This window comes from Henckelia pumila, chromosome 1, assembly GCF_033568475.1.
Source record: "Henckelia pumila isolate YLH828 chromosome 1, ASM3356847v2, whole genome shotgun sequence".
In the NCBI taxonomy this organism is placed as follows: Eukaryota; Viridiplantae; Streptophyta; class Magnoliopsida; order Lamiales; family Gesneriaceae; genus Henckelia; species Henckelia pumila.
In genome coordinates this window covers 105,121,237-105,133,393 of record NC_133120.1, presented here as the reverse complement: position 1 = coordinate 105,133,393, position 12,157 = coordinate 105,121,237, and positions in this window count along the sequence as shown.

The window sequence follows — 12,157 nt, the reverse complement described above, 5'->3', positions numbered from 1 at the left end:
ATCAAAAAGTTTAAAATTCATTATTTTTTAAATTTTTCATCCTCAACCATAAACTCAAAAAACACAACTATTGGGGTCCCGCTATCAAATCAAACATTAATTCTTTTATTTAATTTACTATTTTTATTTATATATTGTGCACATACATATTTATTTAACTAAATGTATATTTAGGTAATGATTTTTATTTACGTAATTAGTTGAAATATATAGATTTTTCAAAAATAAAATATTAACAAAACTCACATTTACATTTGTAAATTTATATTAATTTATTTTTTAAAAATAATTACTATATTATATAATGAAACCCACTACCAATTTCAAATTTCAAGTTTAAAAAATCATAGTTTTTATATTAAAAAATAATATTTAGTTATGTTAATTAAAATATTTTATATTTGATATAGAGTATTATGTTATATTTGTTAAAAAAAATTACTTAAATGAAAAAGACATGCTACTAAGTGTAGTAGCATGCACATATAACAAAATACACTACAAAATTTCAAATTACAAGTTTAATAAAATCATAATTTTTATAATAAAAATAATCTTTCAACTAAATATTAATTAAAATATTTTAAATTTGATATAGAGTATTATGTTATATTTTAAAAATTTAAAAATTTTGTTAAAAACTACTTAAATAAAAAAGGCATGCTACTACCATTTAATAAAACATACTAAATTTCAACTTAAAAAAATGACATTGAATTGTTTATGGTAATAATTTTAAATTATGTAACTAAATTAATGTTTATGATAATAATGTTAATTTATTTAATTTAATTAATCATATATCAATTTTTAATTATTTAGTAAATTTTATTATCAAAAAATAATTTTAATAAAATTGGTAAAAAATTTAAAACAATAAATATGAAGATAACGCAATTGTGAACAAAATTTTTAAAAAAAATTGTTTTAAAAAATGAAATTATTAAAAAAAAAAGGAAAGGATAGCATTTTGGTGCACAATTCCCCAAAAGTTTTCAGAAAAAGTAAATTTGAACATGGTTCATACTTTTAAACCATGTTTTAATTTTAAACCATGAACCCACTACCCACAATGATAGTGAGTTCATTTTTTTTGGTTCAAAATTTGAACCTCAAATTTAAACCTTCCATTGGAGATGCTCTAAAAGGTCGTCCAACTAAATTCGTTTGAGCGTATATTTGCTTTAAATCCTTAAATTCAAACATAATTTTGTGTTTAGTTTTTGTAAATATATATATATATATATATATATATATATATATATATATAGTTCTTTTATGGTGCCCAACTCATATGCCCAACTCCATGCCCACCATGTACAATATGTGAGTTGACCAACACAATTGATGAGTTGACTTATCACATATTGTACATGGTGGGCATGGAGTTGGGCATAGAGAGTTGGGCACCATAAAAGAACTCTATATATATATATATATATATGTTTGAATTTTTTGATCCATAACAAAATGTTTTTACACTTTTTGAGTTCACATGTTTTTTCTCGAGTGAAAATCAGAACAAAACATTGAAAATACAGTTTTAATACATTATATTTGATCATAATATGTTTCAAATTTGGTGTTAAAATATAATTTTTGAGTATTAAAAAAAAATACGCGAATAGTAGTATTAATTATATATTTGTATGTTCTTGAATGAACAAAGGTACAAAATATTGAAAATGTGATATTAATATATGATATTGAAATAATTACCAATTATTTATATGTTATTTTATCGTTTTATAACAGAACTAAACCAGTTAGTGGTCAAATGTCACATACTATTATCTTATTTTCAATATTTTGAACTGATTTTCACCCGTTAAAAACATGTGGGCTTAGGAAGTGCAAAAACATTTTTGTGTGGATTAGAGAGTTTAAATATTGAAATGCAAAAGTTAGTTATGTTTGGGTCTAAGGATTTTAAAAAAATTTGCTCTTGGTTTGAACCCAATTATATTTATAACCTTTCATTTCTTTGTTGGAAATTTTTCGGCTCCAATTAGTTACATTTTCGATTTTTTTTTTTTTTAGTTCGAGTCCATCAAAATATTCGAAGATGTTAACGAGGTCCAGATTCTGAACTTAAACAAATATATATTTTTTACATTACTAAAATATTAAACATTATCGAGTAGTTAAGTTCATATAAAATTTAAGATCGAGTTTTGCTTGAGAAAAAATTTGAACATGTGTAATTTGGACTAGTTTCTACAGTGTTATGTTTATACAGATTACAGAATAGGGGAGGGCCTCCGAAATAAAGATGATAAATGATTATCTATTTCTATTATAAAAGATGATGAACAAAGTTTTTTCATCGTGAATTTATAATATGACCCTCAAATTGTCTATAAATCAAAAAACATGTATGAGTAATTATGGAAAAATGAAGTAAAAAACAAGGGCAAAAAAGGGATTAGAATTTTAGTCAAACTTTAAGGAGAGATTTATTGCATCATGAGTAACGAATGTGCATTTAATTTTTTTTTTATATTCAATTATCATCTCAAAATTAATTATTGATAGACAATGTATAATATATAATATAAAAAAATATAATATAAAATTTCACAAACAATATTTGGTCACAATATTTTTATATTATCAAATATTTTATTTTTTCATATATATTTTTGACACAAATTTTTATAAGTATAAATATTGCTAAAAAATATTAGTTATTTTTATTGTGAGTATTTTTATTTTCTTTATAATATAGTATATATATGCTTTTATTATTGTATTAAATATGAACCTTATTCTTTATTATAATATATATATATATATAGTAATACTCTCTATCCATATAATTTATTAATTAATTGTACTTATATTACAATAATATAGAGGATTAACTTTACAAATTTTCTAACAAAAAAAATAATAAAACTTTTCAAATTCAATATGATTTGAAAACAAATTAAAATATTGTGTTTGATGGGTTAAAAAATAGCCTAATATTTTTTTTTATAATATAGTGAGTTTTATTATTATATTAAATGTGAAACTTATTCTTAATATATATATATATATATATATATATATATATACTGGTGTATTTGCACACCCGTTGTGTGTGACAAAAAATTTGATTTTTTTATTAAAATTAATTTTAGAAAAAAATCTAATAAATTTATGAGAACAAAAAATAAATGTTTCTTGGGTTAAATATTAAATATATGAGATTAAAAGATCATAAATTATATATTTATATTAGTTATTTTCCACCATTTTTTTCAAATAATTTGAAATTTAAATTAAAGTCATATCAAGAGACCAAGTTGGTCTCTCTAAGACCCTCTCACTTAATAAATAGGTGTATATATATATATATATATATATATATATATATATATATATATATTGATCACATGAGCAACCACCATAAGCAACTACGTGAGCAACAGCTTACGTGACACCTTGAACATCCAATGAGTGATTGCCACGTAAGATGTTGCTTACGTAGTTGCTCATGGTGGTTGCCCATGCAATCAAAACTCTATATATATATATATAAATTTAAACACAACTTTTCTAGTAGTGTAAATTTTTGTTAAAAAATCTTAAATGATTAATTAATTATTTTTTATTATAGTACTTGTTGGGTTGTAAAACACAAACAATATTGGTTTTAATGATGAAAAAACTTGTTATTGTGTTTCTAACATATTTACTCTAGTGTGAAGTTGTTAAACTCAAGATGGAAGCCAAAACTCGAAATTAGCTAGACTGTTTTTTTGGTGAGTTATAGTGTTTCGATGATATCTCACAGCTCATTGATGAAAATGATTAACTGCCAAGACGAATTCATAGAAAACGCAATTCAGAACATATCGCATTTCACGTCAGTTGAGAAAAAACGAATGTTATCTAGATCAAACTGACGTCTCAAGACCAAATGGAGCAAGAATACAGAAGCAGTTGACCTCAAGCAGTTCTGGTATTTTAGCCATATCTAACAGCTCGGCTTTCCAAATAGAACGATTCAGCATTCGTTAGAAAGCTAAGTCAATGATCTACAAATTATATTCACAAGTCAAATCTGAATCGGAGCATAAAAAGCTGCTCAACTGCATTGAATTTCTTGGTTCGGAACTGAAATTCTGCAAAGCAGAATTTTGACACAGTCTGGTATTTCGAGCTTAAATCACTCATATGAAATCCAAATTGAGTGATTCTTTATGCGTTGAAAATAGAAGACAAAGCGCTACAAATTTTGTGTTTATCACTTTGCCCAGATATCAACTGATCATGCCAAGATTAGTCTACTAATGAAACTGAGTTTGCTCAATTGCTATAGTAATTCAGTTGAGCTCCAAGTTAAGTTTCGATTAGTTGAGCTCCAAGTTAAGACTCGACCAGTTGAGCTTCAAGTTTAGCAAGATCGGTTTAGTGAAATTCAGTTTAGCACTCCAGAAACAGTACAAAATCTTTTAACAACTCTATTTCTGTGTCTAACGGCTATATAATTCTTGGAGCCTATAAATACAACATCTTGAAGATCTAACACAAGCTGTTGGAAGGAGATTCAAAAAATGGGCAACCTAGTTGAAGAAATTGACTAAAATGAGAGCAAAGCCTAAGGTGTGAAGAACAAGAAGAAAGATGAGAGTTCACTGCCAACTTCTTCACACCAAACCAAGTTTATAGAACACTTTTTCTTGTCCAAAATCTTTATATATCAGTTGAAGAGAGCTCACTCACACACATACGAGAGATGTACTTTGAAAGATTAGTTGAGTGAGAGCCTTAACACAAAGACGTTAAAGATTGTATTTGTAGTCTTGACATAAAAATGTTAAATATTATGCAGATTGTAAGGTTGCGGCCTACAATCAAGTGTGACTAGGAGTTCTAAGATAGACAATGGGTAAGTCCTAGTCTTGGAGTGTGTTTGTACAAATAAATTGTATAAATCAAAGTTTTCTAATGTTATCCTTCTAAAGAGGAAGAATGAGTGACATAGGAGTTGTTGAAATCTGCGAACATCCATAAACAAATCCGTGTCTCTTTATTTCTTGCATTTATTTATTGATACAGTTTTGAATTGCATTTTTGAAGCATTTTATGTGTTTGATAAAATACCTAAATGTGACATTCAAAATATTTGATAAAATGCTTCAACTAAATTGTTTTCATTTATCAACTTGTATCCTTTTAAAATGATTTACAAAATATTAAATCAGTTTCTACGAAAGATTATTTCAAGTATTTTCCGCTTGATTTTGAAACCAAACTCAATTTAATTCATTGGTGCTCAATGTTTCAAGAATCAAGCTATTGTAGCTCAAAATATTTTTAAACTTGTGTATTTTTCCCCCACCCGATCCTATCAGTAGTGCGAAATAAGGTTAATAATTTTAATAATAAATAAATTATATCAAAATAGTTTATTCATTGATTGTACTTATGCTACAATAATATATAGTGTTAACTTTACAAATTTTCTTAAATATATATATATTAAAACTTTACAAATTCAATATGATGTTTTGAAAATAAATTAAAATATTGTGTTTGATGGGTTAAAGAAAAATCATATTATTTTTATTTTATTTTTTTCTATTATAGTGTGCTTTTATTATTATATTAAATGTGAAAATTATTCTCAATAATATATATATAATATAAATATAAATATAAATATATGGTGATATTCTCTCTCTGTCTCTCTCTCTCTCTCTCTCTCTCTCTATATATATATATATATATATATATATATATATAATTTAAACACAACTTTTGTATTAGTGTAAATTTTTGTTAAAAAGTTTTAAATGATTAATTACTTATTTTTTATTATAGTACTGCGAAATGAGGTTAATAATTTTATTATTAAATAAATTATATCAAAATAGTTTATTTATTGGTTGCACTTATGATACAATAGTATGTAGTGTTAACTTTATAAATTCAATATGAAGTTTATAAAACAAAAAACACGATCACAAGAGTATTTTTGCTCCATTAATATTTAACTCATACTAATAAATGATCATTACTACTAATGATACAATATTTAAAGTAAAATAACCAAAAATTTGTCCTAATTAGTTAATTAATTAATGATCATTAATTTATACACAATATCTTTTAGATGTATTATGTAAGGTCCAAAAGTCCACTAGCTTGATCACGATAATTTTAAATGACTTGTATGATTTTATGCATGTTATTCATGATGTTTAATTGTTGCGTTTAATCTTATGTGATGCTATGTTATGCCTGATAGTTGATGTGTTGCAAGTTATTTTAAATTTTTCAGGTTTGTAATTTAGACTGGACTGAAGGAACGAGACTAGCCTTCGAACAACTTAGGAAAATGTTTTATGTTTAATTTTAAGTTTGGGGCAGAGTGGGCTGGGTATTTTATTTTTAAAAGTTTTGTTTGCAATCAATGGAACGACTAGTAAGCTCATTAGTCACAAACTGAGTTAGCGTTCAAAATTTTTTCAGTTCTTTTCTTACTTGGACGCCGCCTTTCCCCTTCTCCTTCCTCACGTTCCAACTGCATCAAGAGCTAGGGAAAAATTCTTCCGAGTTTCGAGGCTAGATTGTTCTCCAGTCCAGGTTAAATCCAAACGTCAGAATCCAGACAAGTTTTTAATGTTTTGAAACCACCATTAAAAAATATAGATATTTTGATATGAACCCTAGATGTGTATGTCATTTTTATGCATGATTTATGAATAACTTTTGAATTATGATGTTTAATCGTAAAGCGTGATGCATTTGTGATGTTCTTGGTGTAAATGTATTGAGATTTATGAATTTTTGATGTGTAAATTTCAGAGTTTTGGTGCGCGTATGGTGTTCATGGAGGTGTTGAATTAAACTTTTGAAAAGATGGATCGTGTGATGGATTCTTGGCATGATTTGAAGTTTTTATGTAGTACATTCAATCCTTTCAAGTGTGATTGAGTATTTTAATCAAAAGGGGGCCGAAAAAGGTCGGAATGACTCATAATTCGTTCAGATCGTGCAGCGTTGGACTGCCTGGTAAACCAGGCAGAACGCTTCGCGCCTAGGCGGGATTTTTTTAACGCCTAGGCGCGAGCTGTTGAGCCTATTTTCACCCAGGCGGAAAAAGTTCTGTCCACGTTTTTCATGTTTCGTATTTGAAGTCCAAAATTCAAGTTTAATAACTTTAAAGCTATTTTAAGTGTTTTTAAGATGTTCAATCGAAAAAAGTTTCAAATTCGGATGTCCAGGACATACGGAACGACTCACGTGGATCGGTTTAGCTTGTTTTGCCTTGTATGCTATACTTTACCTCATGAAAGCTATGTTTAGTATGTAAGCATAAAGTTTAACTATCTTTAGCTTGCATGATGTTTATCACGAAAGTTTTTCAAGCATGAAATGGCGAATTTATGAGAAGTTATGAAGTTTCATGATGCATGATAAGACAATTTGATGTACTACGTGTTCTTGTGATAGAATTATAGGATTGGTACTCTGGGATGAGCTCTGGAGGGACCTTTCGAATGAATGTAAGTGCTCATATTCGTTAAGGTAAGTATGGACAGTATTCGGTGCACATATTGGCCAAGACTAGTATGGACGACAACGAGATGATGCGCATATTAGCCAAAACTAATATGGACGATATTAAGTGCGCATATTGGCTAAGGCTAGTATGAATGGTACATATATATGACCGTGAATACGGGACCCCATGTGCTCATATGTTATGCTTACCACAATTGCTTGTATTCATCATCATAATATGACAAGTTTATGTCGCGTTTAAGTTACAGCATTGCTTTGAGTTTCAAGTTGCATAGTTAAGTTTTGTATGCTTATACTTGTTGAGTCTTTCGATTCACTATACTTGAATAGTGCAGGTAATGATGCCATTGATGATTTCATTGATGAGTACGAGGTCGGACATTATGAGGAGCAGACGATCGGGCAGGCGAGAGATGCGTGAGCGCTAGACCACATGAACAATATTTTGTGCACAGTTTACCTTTGTTCTATGAGGAAGGGAAAATCAATTACTTATTTATTTTGGATTTTCAGTAGCTTGATGTTCAGAATTATTTATTAAACATTTGGTGCACAATTTCCCTTTTAAATAAAAGTTCATTTCCGCAAAAATTTTCTAAGTATGTATGTTAGTAGCGTTTCCGAGTTTTGGAACATTACATATTATATTTCTAATAATAACTAAAGATGATGCTCTTTTCGATGAATAATTATCATTGTCTTATTTATATTAATACATTTAATTATAACATTAGTATCAATATTTTTGACACCAAATGACATGTTAATTTACGTGACACAATCACAAGATTTTTTTTTTGCTCCATTAACATTTACCTCACACTAATAAAAGATCATTACTACTAATGACACACATATTTAAAGTAAAATAACCAAAAATTTGTCCTAATTAGTTAATTAATTAATGATCAATAATTTATACACAATAATTTTAAGATATATTATATTTCTAATAATAACTAAAGATGATGCTCTCTTCGATCAATAATTATCATTGTCTTATTTATATTAATACATTTAATTATAACACTTCTCTCAATATTTTTGAGACCAAATGATATGTTAATTTAAGTAGATACCAATCTTGTCTCTTTTTTCACTATAATTTACTTTAATGAGTTGAGTACAAATATAAATAAAATAACATAACATAAGTAAATATATATATATATATATAATAAATTTAAATAATATTCTACGTTATTTAATAAGTTTAATTATTATTTTAATTCTCATTCTAAATTTTATCATTTTAAATAATTTTTTAGCTTTCTTTCATTTTTTTACCAATAAAAAAAATAAATGTATCAAGTATAATATTTATAACTTACAATCACTTTTAAGTTATAAAGATTTCATTATTGCTAATACATCTATATGATTATTAGTCTATAACTTGATATTATTGATAGTATTTAAAGTAGATGAAAAATGTTAATGTAAAAATTATTTAATTTTTCTCATACCTCCTTGTCATCTATGTATATAATTATATGGTCATTAATGATTGAAATTATTATTAAGATTTAATTAGAATAAAAGTTTATTATATTAATGATTTTTTAATATATAATATCTCCTCACCATATTACACATAAATTAACTTGTAGAGAGAGTTGATCTTTTCGTTTTATAATTTATTCGCCCCATATGTTATTTTATATATAATAAAACCAATGACGTATATTAAAGTGGTATTGAAAAGTTAATAGGGTAAATATATAATTGTTTTATTCATAAATATTTCACTTGGTTTAATTTATTATTTATTTTTTAAGTGTGTGTTAGTTTAAAAATATACTAAATTAGTTTAATAAAATTTAAATGATTTAATTATAAATTATTAACTGTTAATTAAGATGCTAACTTTAATTATGTTAATTATCATATTAAATTTTTATTATATCCTCATTCTAAATTTTATCATTTTATAAAAGTGTTTTGTTTGATTTTTTTTTTTACCAATTAAAAAATTTACGTATCTGTTGAATCCGACATTTTGGTGATAACAAACAACAACTCATTGTATAGGAATGTGCTACCAATCTTTTGTACTTCAGGAATCTACTACAACTCCTACCGCAACCGTCTAAACCCTTCAAGTTATCTACCGGAAGCTTGTCAACCGCCTTTGTCTCTCGACCGGTTGCAGTCACAAGCCTATCGACTGGTTATTCAAACCAGCAGAGGATAAATCTCTCTACCAGAAGAAAGTCAATTGTTTATCAAGATATCTCAAGACAAATACTTGAGACAAGACGTTCTTTGCAAGATCTTTTATCAAAAGCAGAACCGGCGTATCAGAAGATCTGTTGACTCTTGCATCGAGACAACAGGTTGCACTAAAATGGCAAAAACGCAGAATGGCTACAGATAAAGCATTCGACCGTTTATACCAGTTTTGGACCACCTGGAAGTTGTCTGCATTTAAAGAAGAGTACGATCTTCATGCAGAATCATCAATGCATTTATGAAGCATTAAATGTGCATTCAATGCAGCATCAGAATGTTCAAAATAAAGACGTTGATGATTGACCTATATAAAGGGAAGATTGTTCAAGACAAAACAAGAAGACAAGCAACACGAAAAATCTCAATCAACTCAATCACTTGAATACTATCAGAAGTCCTCATCTGATATACTGAAGCAATACTTGAGCACACTTACAAGATCATTCACTTGCTGCTCAAATAAACCCTCGCCTACAGTTTACATATCTGATCTTCAAGGATCATCCTAGGGTTTCCAAGCCTCTCGACCGCTCTGCAGTTTGAGAAGCTCAACCGGACTGTATTCATTATTGAAGAGACTTGAAGCTACTCTGAAAGCTTCCACCAGTCTATAAGAACTGAGAATCTTATCTGTGTAAATCTAGGAGTTTCGGATTAGACATTGGATAAGTCCTAAGTCTGAAGTGGGTGTATTGCAAGACGTTGTAATAACCAAAGTCTTCTAGTGAATTCCTTCCTAAGTGGAAGAAGGGGAGACGTAGAAGGATTAAGCCTTCGAACTTCCATAAATCGTGCCTCAGTCTTTACTGCATATTTATCTTACATATTGCTCATACATCGTGTTGTAACTTGCCTTTGCATCACTAAAACCTCTGAACTATTTCCGCACTATTTAAGTTGTTCAAACCGTTTTAGAAGTTGAGAAAACAGATTAAGTGAACTAAACTTCACTTGATCATTTTGAAAAGAAAGAAAATAAATTTCAGAGTGTATTCACCCCCCCCCCCTCTACCCTCTGAACCGATCCCAACAAGTGGTATCAGAGCGGGTTCCTTTCTCAACTGCTGATCTAAAGTTTTAAAATCATGACTTCTTTCAACAAAATTCCTATGTTTTCTAAAGAAGATTATGATGACTGGAAAATTCGCATGCAGGCACATCTTGCAGCACAGGACGATGACATGCTATATGTCATAACAGACGGTCCTATCAAAATCATGAAGGTCAACCCAGCTCTAACCGATGGTGCAGGACAAATGATTGAGAAACCAAGAGCTGAGTGGACTACTGAGGACAAAAAGAAGGCCAATCTTGACAATGTGGCCCGGGACATCCTATACAAAACACTGGACAAGAACATGTTCAGCAAAATCAAGTCATGCTCCACAGCAAAGGAGATTTGGGAGAAGCTCACTCAGCTGTGTGAAGGAAATGACCAAACCAAGGAAAACAAGCTCACTATGGCCATTCAAAAATATGACAATGCCTGAAGCCAGGGGAAACCATGGCTGAATTTGATGAACGGTTTAGTAGTATCATTTGTGACCTTATTGCTTTAGGAAAAACTTATACTAACCGTGAAATTGCTGTGAAGGTTATGAGAGCTTTGCCCAAAGAATGGGAGATCAAGACAGTGGCCATGAGGGAGTCAAAAGACTTAAGCAAGGTTGAACTGCATGATCTCTTTGCAGATCTCAAAGCCTACGAGTTCGAGCTCAACATGAAGACAGAAGATGAACCATCTACCTCTCAACCAACCAAGGCCTTAACCTCAATGGTGATGCATCCACCGGTCGAGGAAGCTCCAAAGAGATCAGCTGAGCAAATCAGCAACGAAGCCATGACACTCTTTGTCAAGAAATTTGGTAGATTTATGCGTAAAAACAATTCTAAATTTAAAAATTATCATAAATCGGACCATACAAACGATGGTCCTACTTGTTTTAACTGTGGCAAGCCAGGCCACTTCATTGCAGATTGCACCAAGCCTAAGAGCAATGATCAGAAGCAAGTTTTCGAAAGAAGAAAGGGCAAGGAGGACAAGAGGATGTTTAGAAAAGGAAGAAACCAAAGGGTTCTAGTAGCAGACGAAAGCAAAAGCAAGTGGGCTGAGTCTGACTCTGACAACCCCAATACCGGAAGCTCTTCAGATGACAGCGATGATGAAAAGGTTGAATGTCTTATGGCTGACATCGAAGAAGAAGCTGAGGAGGTATTTGACTTTGGTTCACCTGAATTTACTCACAGTGATCTAGTTACTGCTTTACACGAAATGGCTAATGAATACAAAACATTATCCAAGGAATTCGAGGAGGTAAAGGCAGAAAGAGCTGACCTAAAAGATAAGTCAAGCGAGTCAAGCTGCATGCAGCGAAAAGAGCTTGATGGTCTTAAGGTCAAGCTA